The 12,597-nt window shown below is 42.8% G+C and overlaps 1 long non-coding RNA gene across 1 annotated transcript in view; it reads right to left on the reverse strand.

Moving 5' to 3' along the window:
- Nucleotides 1-796: 796 nt before the first annotated feature.
- The window catches only part of LOC137478932 (uncharacterized), a 58,590-nt gene continuing 46,789 nt past the window's right edge, over nt 797-12,597 (reverse strand). Inside the window, exon 4 of the long non-coding RNA XR_011001884.1 lies at nt 797-1,121. This is a non-coding gene — a long non-coding RNA (uncharacterized lncRNA). The remainder of the gene's footprint in view (nt 1,122-12,597) is intronic.

Consider the following 12,597-nt stretch of genomic DNA (forward strand, 5'->3'; position numbering starts at 1 on the left):
AAAGGAAGACTGGGTATTGCACTTACAATGAATGGGATTAGATGGCTGCTCTTGCTACTTTATCGAAAGCGCCCCTTCCCTAAGCAATACTGATTAACATGGATATTTAAGTAGAATCAAGATGAGATAAAGAGTATTGTATTAATACATATATGTATTCCTCCCTCTTCCAAACGTCAGCAGTTAGCATACCTGATGAGAGATGCTGCAAAGAAACGATTTCAGGTTGAGTGCATCACATACTGACTCACTGCCATGAAGCTCTACACTTCAACAGAATTCCTGGTGAACAATGATGAAATATTCATCAGTTCATATTTGTAAATGGCCCAGCAACATACTGAGTAAATGACCTCCAACCAAGTGCTTCGCATTAAAATGGAACAGCAACCAGCTGAAATGAGTGAACTACAAACTATGCATGTGTTTTGTCAGCACAAACAAGCAGCAAACACAAACAGAAAGAAATCTAGTTGGACTCATCATCCTGACAGTGAGAAACAAATGAGAATCCAGCCTGTTCACTTCAGCAAGATCCACTGGTGGTGCTGCCTGTGTCAGGAGCGAGTTGGGCAACCTGGGCAAAACATTACTTCCTGCCCTCTATCACAAGCAGAAAGTGAACCAGGCAAGGCAGGAGGTTGAGCTGCTTGTTCTCCCCACATGTTGGCCCTGATTGTTCGTCACCTCAAGCACTGCTAGTTCTTAACTGCAGGTCTTGGTCCCTAAAGTGGAAATCACAAGCATATACCCTCCAGAGGAACTGGAAAGCCTCCCCCCCCCCCCCCCGCCCCCCACCAAATAGATACGTGATGCTGGGCAAGAATATCCCCACAATTGGCCTTTCTTGCCTTGCCTGAGTGCTTTGATGGGAGCCCCTGTAGAGAGCGAGCCAGGTTTCCAAGGGGGGCAGGCTGTGGACATGGGGGTGCCAGCCAGCACTGCTCTTTGTCTGGGGCGCTGGTAGCCAGTGCTAATTTAAGCAGCAGAAGGGTGGATTTTCTGTCCTGCTTTCAGCAGTCATCATTATTCAGGATGCGTGTTTTCCAGGGAGGTTGCCAGAGCTGCACTGCACCGCTTGTGATGGTTAATCCTTGTACAGGAAAGCTCCACAATGGAAACTGTGAGGAGAATGCAAAATAAATTAGGAAAACCTAGCAAGCCATCGTCAGCCTTTACAAAACAGAGACACCCAGGCCTGGCCTCCCCCAGACCTTTTCCAAGGTACTTTCTTGAAATTGATCTTAAAAACCCATCTCTTGTTGCCCCAGGGCCTCATAAAGAGGTGAGCTCTCACCACCAGAGCCAGGTGAGCAATGCAGCCCTTTTTTTATCATTTATTTTTTAATAAAACGCACTGTGATAAGGCAGATCTACATGCAGGTCCACACACAGCTCTGCAGGCTCGGTGGGGCCTCGGCGGCCGGGAACTTGAACAAATAGCACCATCAGGTGGCTCTCCGGGAAATACATGTGTGGAAGCACCCAGGATCTCTCCAGGCGGACCTGGCCATCCCTCTGCTGTCCTCTTCCAACTCTCCCAGCAGGGAGGGCCCACAGGCCCTCCTGGCAAAATCCAAGGCCAGAATTGTTAGAGAAAGCTCCAATGGCAGGAAGACACATCCAGAAAAAGTGTTAAGGGAAAACTTTGATCTGCTTCCTTTCCCCCTGCACGCAAGTCTTTTACGCCCTGTCCTTTCCATTGCTGTCAGCTGTGTGTATCCCAGTTCTAACTCCACGGTTTAAATGACTCCTAACAGGCATCCAGAGAACCCGCCTGAGCATGGTACAAGGCTTAATTCCTTCCCTTAGCCTCTTAAATTTTTGAGGGCACTGACAAATCAATGTTTTCACCTTGAAAACAGTTCCTGGTGTACAACCCCCTTTGGGGCGCTGCTGGCATCCACCTCCCCCCACCTACACGGGGAAGGAAGAGGATGCCTCGTTCAGCCTCAGGCAGGTGCCCTTTCACCAGAGACTGCCTTTGAGATAACTTGGATCCTTCAGCCTGTTTGCTGCCTTCTCCTGCTGCTCACATATTTGGTCAGTGCAAAGTGGGAGCAGAAGCCTTTCCCACTTACTGACCAGAGCAGCTTTGATCCCCTGAGAGTCACAGAGCAGATAGCACCCCAACACACATAAAGACAACAGATTCAGCTTCTAGAATCCAGACCTCAGCCATTTCACAAACTCTGCTCTCAGGCTCCTGCTTGTCACCTTTACCTATCCCCCTAAATAGAGAAGAGCCCTGGATAAAACAATCTGAAGGAAAGCAAAATGCTCTTGGCACCCACAGTGCTGCAGTGACTGCAGCCATACCTATTCTATTTCCATGATTACCAGAGGAGGGACCTATGCCATCAGTCTCAGTTGCTTTTCTCATACCTGGATTTTAAAAGATTTTTCTTCAGGTTGTTCTCCACTTCAGTGAATAATTAGATATTTCTAATGGTCTCCTAGCAGAACGAAGGTAATTTAAATATTAATGCACATAAAGAATATGTTTAGTTGTTTGTATATTTATTTGCTTATACATACATGTTTCTATAAGTAAATAAATCTATGCCTTATAAGATACAGGAATCAACAGGCACATAAACACATACACAGTCACATTCACAAAGCTAAAGGAAAATTATTCAAAAGTGTGGTTACTCAGTTCCTCTAGGAAACACCTCAGTTCACAATTTCAGCCTCGAGTGCCCACAGTTAGACTCTACAACAACAGCTCTGAAAAATCAGGACCTTTCATCACTATGTTTGTGCTTATGCATACAGAAGGATTGATTTACATATCTAATTTCAGGCCTCTAATTTTCAAAAACTTGCAGCCTGAAGAGACAATCCAGTGTTTCCAGCTATACTGCCCCCAGGGGCACTTCCGTACAAAGCACATCATCCAGTCACCTTGAAGGGATGTCAAAGCATTGCAAGTTGTTGACAGCCCATCTCAAAAACCTCTGCCTTCTGTAATAAAGAGACCTCCCAATTCCCAAATATGCTCAATGCAATAAAATTTTTGTACATCCCATATAAAGTTGATAATAGAGCACCTATCACAAAAGACAAAAAAAGAAGAGGAAATGAGATTATATTTCCCATCATGGCATCTGTGTTAAGCTCAATAGCTGCTTATTTCTACTATAATTGTGCCAAAGTCATTTTGAATTTCATTTTCTTCATGCACCTTGCTCTGAAGCTGAGATATTTTGGGAAAAACAATGCACAAGACAGTACTTAAATGCAATGGCAGCATCTCACCAGTTGCTACTAATGATGTCAGAGGAGGTCAGGTGGGCACAGAAGTATGAATTGTCCCTACATTTGTACACTTTTCGAGTGGCTAAATAGCACCCGGGAGAACTGAGGTCTTCCTAGATCAGCAGGAACATAGAACTAAGACAAAGGAATGTCTTTTTTCCTGCCACCCTAATTCTCTTTGCTTTCAAGCTCTTTCTCAGCCCTTGGCTTCTATTTTTCTGTAAAAGGAGAATGCAGTGCTAGAGGAAGTCAGCTTGCAGCAGCATTGGATCATGGGAGAGCCTGCACAAGCCACCTCCAGGCACTTCTATAAGTACCTCTTTTCTACATTGGGCTGTCAGTTGTGCTGCTCTATTCTTGCAGAGCCATGGAGCAAGATGCTTGGGGTGGATTTGTTGGCAGATCAGTAGAGAATCATAATATTCCTGCCAAATTCATTTTCTCATGTGACCTGAGCTTGACTTAGAACATGGATTTCCTACAGAGACAAGTTTGAGCAGTGCCAGGAATTTGAAAGCCAGGTGGTCTGCTAAGCTTCTCCCCAGGCTCTGAGATCCTATTTCCTCGCATCATTCTTTCCAGACAGCATGGAGTGCGGGCTGGGGTGTTCACAGCAAACTGAGTCCTCAAAACCAATGCAGTTGTTCCTTCCACCACCATAATCCTCTGGAAGAGACTGTGACAGAAGTGGGAGGAAAGATGAGCACGTTTTCTGCTAGGAAACAGATTCAGACAGGCTTTGACCAAGAATGATAGTGAAACTTTTCTCTGCCAGAGGAAACTCTAAAAAAGAAATCCCACTTTTTCATCTCAGCAGCATCCAAATCTGGCTTAGCTAGTCCAAACTGTCGTGTCCTTGCTAACTCAGAAAGCCTGTATTTGCCTATTTGGAAGGGAAAGCTATCAGGCAAAGGCAGATAGGCTTTTCTGAAGAAAGATATCCATAGGTTCACTGATCTCTTGGGACAAGAAGGTCCATATATTAATTCTAGATATCTGGCAATATGCATAGTAGAAATACTGTATGGCTCTGATCCATACTGACTTCTATTAAAGAAACAAAAGCTAGAATGAGCTGGAAACTCTCCCAGATGACGATCTCTGAATATCCATTGACAAAAAGCAGCCTACCTTAATATATTACTTGCCCCATCCCTAAGAAGCTCTCATTAAAGAAAATAAGTTCTGCTCTCTGAAGAGGCATAACAGCGGTGTCAGCATTGTAATGGGATATCAGACCAGGACCTGGACCAAATATCACAGACACAGAATGGTTAAGTCTGGAAGGCATTACTGGAGGTCATCTAGTCCAACCTGCCTGGTCAAGCATGACTCCCTACAGCACATTAATCAGGATTCTATCCAGATGGATTTTGAGTGTCTACAGAGAAAGAGACTCCTCAGCTTTTCTGGGCAATCTATTCTAGTCCCAAGTCACTCAAAAAATAAAGAAGTTCTTACTCATGTTCAGGCGAAACTTCCTGCATATCAGTTTCTGCCCATTGCCGCTGTCCTACTGCTTGGCACCACTGAGAGAAGTTGCTTTTCTCACTGTTTTGTCTCAGCAGGAACCAGGAGTAATGACAGATTACAGCTGTCTGCTTCTGGACTTCTTAATCTTCTTGTACAGCTACAGAAGGATCCCTGACACAGAGCAGGGAGTTGCAGCCTCATCCTAAAATGGCTCCTGTCATTCTCTCTAGAAACATTACAGAAGTGGCAATGGTCCATAACACATATAATCCCATGCTTATAATTGCTGCCTTGTTGGCAAATTCCTGTCACAGATTGCACTCAGTTCTATCCCACCCTCACATCAGATGCAATCCACACCAACCTGTGCCTGCTGGAGTGCCTGGCTGAGGTAGCAGGATGGAGAATAGCTTGCTGCACTCTTAGGAGACAGAGAACTCAGACTTCGGCAAGTCTGAACCCTGCACCTCAGCTGAAGCCACCCCAGTATCACCTCTGCTTCCTGAGGGCCAAAGGGATGGATGTAGCATGTCCTTCTCCTCCACTCTCTCCCACTCCCCCACTCCTTTCTGTCCACCTTAGATGCAGTCACAGCAGCCAAGCTCTCCATGCACAATTACAAAAATGCTCAATGTGGAAGGAGTGATGTCTTCCATTGAAGCAGCATTTGAAACAGCACAAGTTACTGAGAAAGAAACCACCTTCTTGGCATTATGCTGATGGCTAGGAGACACTCAGAAAACCTGTGTTTCTAAAGTCAGACAACAGCAGGATAAACTCAGGAATAGCTTTGCTGAGTTTTGCTGTGCAAATTCCCTTTGCACATTTCTGGAAGAATGTAGCTGGGAAAGTGTCAGCAGAAGCTATGAAATTCATTTGCATCAGACTCACAACTTTCTGGCAGTAGGCTGACCAGTCTGAAATTCACTCCTTAAATCCATGAGAATTCAGTTTAAACTTAGTCTTTCTTCAGCTGTAGTTCCTCTGCCTCCTTTTTTAGTGTGCTTCCAAACAAATCCAACATCCTCACCCATCAGTCAGAAAGGAGAGGAGAAACACATGTTAGGGAACACTCAGGTACCACAAGGGAACAAATAGCACAGGACGTCAATGCTTTCTTGCCTGGAAGGGCCAAGCTGCTTGTTCACAATGTCTGTTGCTGGTAAGAGAATTCCACTTTCAATTGCTCTCCTTTTTACAGTTCTCTCTCTGAACTGGCACTTCTCTAAGTATCTCCCAGCACATGATTATGAGAGCATTTTTAAAGATTTCACATCAGGCCTCTATGGAAATCAATTGGATCATGTTAGGGAAGGAAGACTATCAGTGCCAGGTGATCCAGAAGCACAACGGCAGATATTCTGGACATTTATCCCTGCTTGCAGATGACTGTTCAATCCAAAATTCTGCTGAGTTGCCAAGTTCCCCAACATAATACTTGTGTGACTACGAAATTCCATACCACTGCACTGTGTGAATTGGCTGTAGATACTTGATACCCGTAGATATCACTTCCTGCCCTGTTGAGTCACCTGCAAACAGAATTTGTCTGTAGAGCCAGAAACTCTGCTCCTTAGATCAAACATTAACTAGTCCTTGGCCAAGTCTGCTCTGTCACAAGGTCCCAGGGCATATTATGAAAGGAGTGTCTGGACATAGCTGAGCATTTCCTAGGCAGGAAACTGAGCTTTTTCTACAGTCACTTCCCCATTGACACAGAGGATACTGCATTAGCCAAGATGGAGAAATACTTCCACCAGGAATGGAGAAACATTTCCACCAGAGTTGCAAAAATGGACAGATACCACATGGCTCAATGCAACTGTCCTGGTGTGCTGTTTGTTTCTTACTGCCTAAAATGCACTTATCTGCATTGATCCAAAATTACACTCCAGCACCTCAGTGTTGGCAAACAAATTCAGTCTGTCCAGGAGGGCCAATGGGTTTTGACAGAGGCCATTGATCCACTGTGATCCTGATTCAACACCAATTTAAACATATTGCCTGGCTGAAGACCCACTCACGAGCACTGTCATGAGGTAACACATGAGAGACTGACTTCTGACATAATGACACCTGCCAAGTTCATGCTAAACCAAAGGCTGTTTCCATACCTAATTGAAGGTGCCTCACCAAAGCCATGTACTGAGAGGCAGTTCACGGAAGGGAGAATATAGCAGTGTGAAACACCTTTTCTCACTCCTTTGAAGTTGAGGTTTCAAAGCTTCTCCCATTCTGAGCTTCATCTGAACAGGATGTCACCTCCAAGGCAGGCCAATGCTCTTAGCTCAGGAAAAGTCCCCACGTTTTGAGTTCCAGCTCTCAAAAAGTAAAAAAGTCCCTTAACCTATACAGGCTATTCTGGAAGTGGAGTTTTCTTCTAATTGCAGTGCTTGGTCATGGTGCTGAGAAAATTCCTCTTCTGATAAGGCACATTTCCACAATATTGTAACAGCTCTTTCATAAGAGGCTTGGAATTCAGTGAAGTGGTATTTTCTAAGGAGAACAGTATCCACTAGAAAATTCCCACCCACCTCAAAACCTAACTCTGTAGCAATAATTCTGCACAGCCACTGAGACTGGTTGGTGGAACTGAGGAGAGGCAGAAATAAATGAATATTTTTTCCTTTGCACCAAAGCTGTTTTTGCCACTTTTATCCTGACTATGATTTTGGAGCCCACAGGACTCCAAGGCCAGAATTCATTTTCAGCCTTAGACCACATACATTTGCATCACGAACATGCGATGTAAACCCCAAATAAATGTATGATGTGTCATTGTCTCTGTTCTGTGTTACTAAGTCTGCTTTCCTCCTTCCCATTCCCTTATGAAAAGCTGCACACTGAGGACAAGTTGACAAAGATGACAACACTAGTCCAAGAATAATATCCCAAACTCTCAGTCAATCTCACTTTTCATGGACATATGTCACCTTAGGCGCATCACAAGCATGGCTGTCCTCTCCAGACAGCACCAGAACAAACTTATCCTACATTTTCTCCTTGCATGCAAACAATTGGCAGAGGGATAGTATATAAAACTCACTTTCCTGCTCTAGGATCACAGAATGGTTTCAGGAAAGTTTAAAGTCATCCAGTCCAACCCCTTGCAATAGGCAGGAACATTTTCAACAGGATCAGGTTGCTCAGAGCCAGATCTAACCTGGCCTTGAATGTTTCCAGGCTCTTTAGGCAGGCAACCTGCTCCAGTGTTTAACCAACCTCATCATAAAAAACTTCTTCCTTATACTTAATCTAAATTTACTCTTACAGTTTCAAAACAATAACTTTCATCTTATTCCTACAGACATAATTAAAAACCCTGCCCCCATATTTCTTGTAAGCCCTCTAACTATTGAAAGGCTGCAATAAAATGTCCCTGGAACCTTTTCTTCTCCAGGCTGAACAATCCCAACTCTGTCAGCCTTTCCCCACAGGAGAGGTGTTCTAACCCTCTAATCATTTCTGTGGCCCTCCTCTGAACATGAGGAACATAGCTGCTTCATGACAGCAGCCTAATTTCACCATTTTTCCATGACTGCCCACCAGTTTACTCCAGGAAAGACTAGTTTTTAACAAGAGGGAAAGGCTTTACACCTGTATTACAGCTGCACAGCCTAAGGTGTGTATGTTGGTGCAAGCACACACCCTCTCCATTTGGCAGCAGATGAGCCAGGAAACTTTAGTCTGCCACACAGGCTGTAGACTCCAGATGGAGTCCTGAAAAGTTGTAACAACACACAAACTTAGTTTTCTGAACATTTAATATAAATTATAAAGAGAAGAAAGTTCTTTCCTTTTCTCCATACTACTGACTACTCCCTTTTCCTTCAAGTCGTAACTTTAAAATGAGCTGTTAAAATTTTAAAAGTAGTTACCAGAGTAGTCTGCTACTATATAGTAGTAGTAGTATAAAGTGAAAAGTAGTATAAAGTGGTATAAAGCAAAGTAGTATAAAGTGAAATTAAAACCTGACCTGTATAAAACCATGTAGACTTATGCTATATATTCCAAATAGCACCAGTTTTCCATGAAGAGCAGACAGTTCTGAAAAGCAGTTCAGCCCCAGGCAGCCACTAAGGGCTTGTGCTGAGAGCATGACAGGACTCAGCAAAGCTCAGCATTACAGTGGTTACAAAAAACACAGAACATCAGCCCTATCTGCAAGTCCTGCTTGCATCAAATTTTGTCACTTTCATTTTCACACTCTCAGCCCCTTACTTTGGTCTTGGAGCACTTGAAAAGACAAGGGGTGACTGGAGTAGCTGGGTTTCCACCCCAGATGCTGGGTTGGCAGCTAAGGGCTGGTGGATCCCAGAAACTTTCACGCCCTACAGATGGAAAAAGCCCTGAGGGCCTCAGGCTCCACTGGTCTCTACTCCTGGCCGGGCTTACAAGGTGCATGAGCCCCATCAGGCACGCTGCTGAGGGCATAGCACCTCAAACATCCCCAGCACTGAAAATCACAGAAAAAAAAACTCAGGTACAGCTGGAAAGGGAGTGAGAGGGTGGCACTTTAGCTTGTATTGCATTTCTGGGTCCTTTTCTTTTTGAATTACAATATTAAATACACTATTACAGGCACAGTAGGAAAACTTTACTTTTATTGAGAGAAAAGGTATCACCATTGGAAAGTCTTGTCTGTTTGCTGAGAAATTTTCACTCATTGTCTTTGACTAGAAGGAGATCCATGCTGAAAAATATGAGGCAGAAAACTTTTGTTCAGACCAAATTGCAAAAGAAAGGAAGCTAAATTAGCAAAGGTTTTAATATGTAGTTTTCCCTCTGGCAACATTTCATTGTATGATACAGGCATGCAAGAATGCCAAAGGAAAGAAAAAAAGATTTTGGCTTGAAAGAAAGAACTTAAACTTTGGTTAGGACTCACCTGATACTGGACTTGCTCAATAGAGAAAAAAAAATCCTTAAATAAAACACATTCTTAAGAGGAAACCCCATTGCTGAGGTGAATCATTACCCAGGTCTACCTTTGAAGAAGTTTTGGAAACACAAGTATTTGGCTGGGAGGATAGGAAAAACAATATACCTACAACTATCTTGGCAAAAGTCACAGTGGAGGTGCAGCTGTATGAGCGCAAGCAAGAGGCCCCTCTAGACCACCAAGCCCCATGACTAGCTAAGCCTCTGCAGGGTACCCAGAGAGTAATTAAACAATTCAAGGGCAAGGATGCTGTGTGAGCACAAACCATCCATTTGGAGGTGGGGGGGGGTGGTGATTTCCTATATCAGCAATCTTTTTTTAGACAACCTAAGTTACAGACATTAATGTAATATTATCTGCTTACCCGTGGGCCATGTATCTCTTTACTCTTCCCAATTACATTACAGATAAAATAATCTTCTTGATAGGGAACAAGAGTTGTTTTCACTCTTTAATATGTCAAAAACATCTGATTAAGGTCAAGAGTCCTCTAGGGTATATGAAACCACTGCCCCTCAACTTCCTTTGCAGACATTTTTGAGCTGTTTATTTCCATGGTCAAAACCTTCAGTCAGGCAGATAAAGAAATACACTTTTTGGCCAGATAAGCAATGTGCCAAAACAGAATTCCCTCTGCCAGAACTGATACCATTTCCTTTAGATGTAGTTTCTCATCCCACAGGTTTTGGCTGTTTGAAGGGAAAGTAGTTCTCAGAACATATGGAGTTGGTAATAAAGCTCTTTCTAGGAGATACAAGGATTACACAGGGAATGAAATGGCGAAACAGTGTCTGCAGTACACGCTGTAAAACTTGAAGTAAAATTCCACTCCAAGTAAAATACCCTTCCCACTGAGAAAGAACAACATGGTGGGACAAAGTGGAAGTGACAGCATGGCTTTCCAAAACGTTAGCTATATCATGGCTGTTTCCCCTCAGAACATTGGCTACCCAAAACCTGCTTGAGACACACATTCCAACCTCGCACTCACACAAAAAAATCCTGTGACTTGTCATTTTGAGTCAGTGTCAGGAGCACTGCCAAAAAACAAGGATGAAAAAGCTGTCTTAAAAGCAAGAGAGAGTCTATGCACCAGACGGGGAAACAGTGCCTGTGTATATCAGAGTTCCTAAGCTCAGCTACAAAGCCGTATTTGGTTTCTGCTAGATCTACTCCAGGCATCCTAGTTCCAGTGAAGCAGGAAGACTTGTATCCCACAAGTCCAGTATTGTTTCATGTTCCAAGGCTGTCTACTTGTTCTTAGACTGAAATCTCTACAAGGCAAAGCAAAGACACTTAGATATCTGCAGAGAAGCTGCCTTCTGCCAAGAGGACTGCTGGGAGTCAGACTTCGAAAGCCACAACCAATAGTAACACTGCTCCAACAGGATGGGGCAGGCAGAGGGAAGGGTGGTAAAGAAAAGCCCATTGTCCAGGAAAACCATTCTAGTACAGATCAAAGTTCCATTTAACCCTGTAACTTGTTCCCAGTAGTGTGGACAAGCAGGCATGCAGAGAAGAATAAAAGCAGGCCAAGCACATTTGCTTTCTCACATGTGTTTTTGCAACTTTCAGTGATTTTTATCTCAGGAGAGGTCCTGATCCTGATTTCGTTTGTTTATTGAATGCTTTCTTTGAAGCATTTATCCTATCTTTTCATTTGCTTTGTTCATTGCTATTGAGCATATAGCCTAACATTTTATGTGAAAGATCATGATGATGTGTTTCCTAAAAAAAAAAAAAAAAAAAAATCTGGAAGTTACATTCTCAAGGTCCTGATCTGAAGTACTTTGTGTTTTGTAATATATTGCTATATACAATTTTCACTATCTTTATAGACTTTTGTGGCAAGAAACTTTTTTTAATGTGATATTAGTTTAAATGTATTACAGTAATCCTAGACATTGTCTCTCCCTACTATTCCCTTTTCAATTGCTCTTGTCAACTATCTGCATGGTAAAACCTAAGTCCAGTCAAATCAGATCTGTAATTCAGATCTCATTATGTGACTCATATATGTTCCATGCCTAAAGACAGTTGCCTGGATTCTTAATCTGGCCCCAGACATAAAATTTACCATTATGATAGCATCCAAAAATATGAAGCAAGCTTGAGCTTCATTATTTAAAGCAAGGTCTCTAGGATTGCACTGAATTGGATTTAAATTTTTAATACATCATGGTTGAAATCTTGGCTTCCTCTTTAATCTGTGGGATTACTTTTATTACCTTCATTGAGGCCAGGATTTTGCCTGAAGAATAACCCTACCATTTAGCATTATTTCATAATTATCTTGTTAGGTGCTTTCCTGTTTACTAAACAACATAAGTTTTCCCCTATTCAGCTTTACTCAGTGGCAGAGCAAATGATACTTGCAGCCTTCAGAGCAAGAAAAACTGAGATGGCCAAAGTGATCTTTTACCCAACTCTGTTATGCTACAGAGCCAATTTCTCCTTGTCTTTAGCTCAGAGAAGACTATTGCAGACATTTGCTCTAGGGTTGAATTCAGCTTGTAGCATTTTTCCAGTCGGTGCTCTGTCCAGAAAAAGACCTTTCTGGCAACTGCAATTTGAAATTCTATTCCAGCCCTGAATTTTAAAACTGAATCAGAAAATTTTACTAGAGATGAAGGAACTCTCCCTCCTTCCCTTACTCCTTCCCTGCCATCTGCACCAGCCACTAATTTCTGCATAAAGCACAGCTTTAAAAGAGCTAGTGCAAATAACAAATGCACATTTTCACTAGAGGGCCATTAAGCAACCAGGAAGACAGGAGGAAAAAAATTAAGTCTAGGTTTATCTGACTGGGTATACTGCTAAATTGTATATTCCCAAAAACCACTGAACAAAACCAATGTAAATTAAGGATTTAGCATAGTCAAGCAGAAAGAATTCATTCCCAAAAGTTTCAACACTTGCTT

Source organism: Anomalospiza imberbis, chromosome 1 (assembly GCF_031753505.1).
Source record: "Anomalospiza imberbis isolate Cuckoo-Finch-1a 21T00152 chromosome 1, ASM3175350v1, whole genome shotgun sequence".
Lineage (NCBI taxonomy): Eukaryota > Metazoa > Chordata > Aves > Passeriformes > Viduidae > Anomalospiza > Anomalospiza imberbis.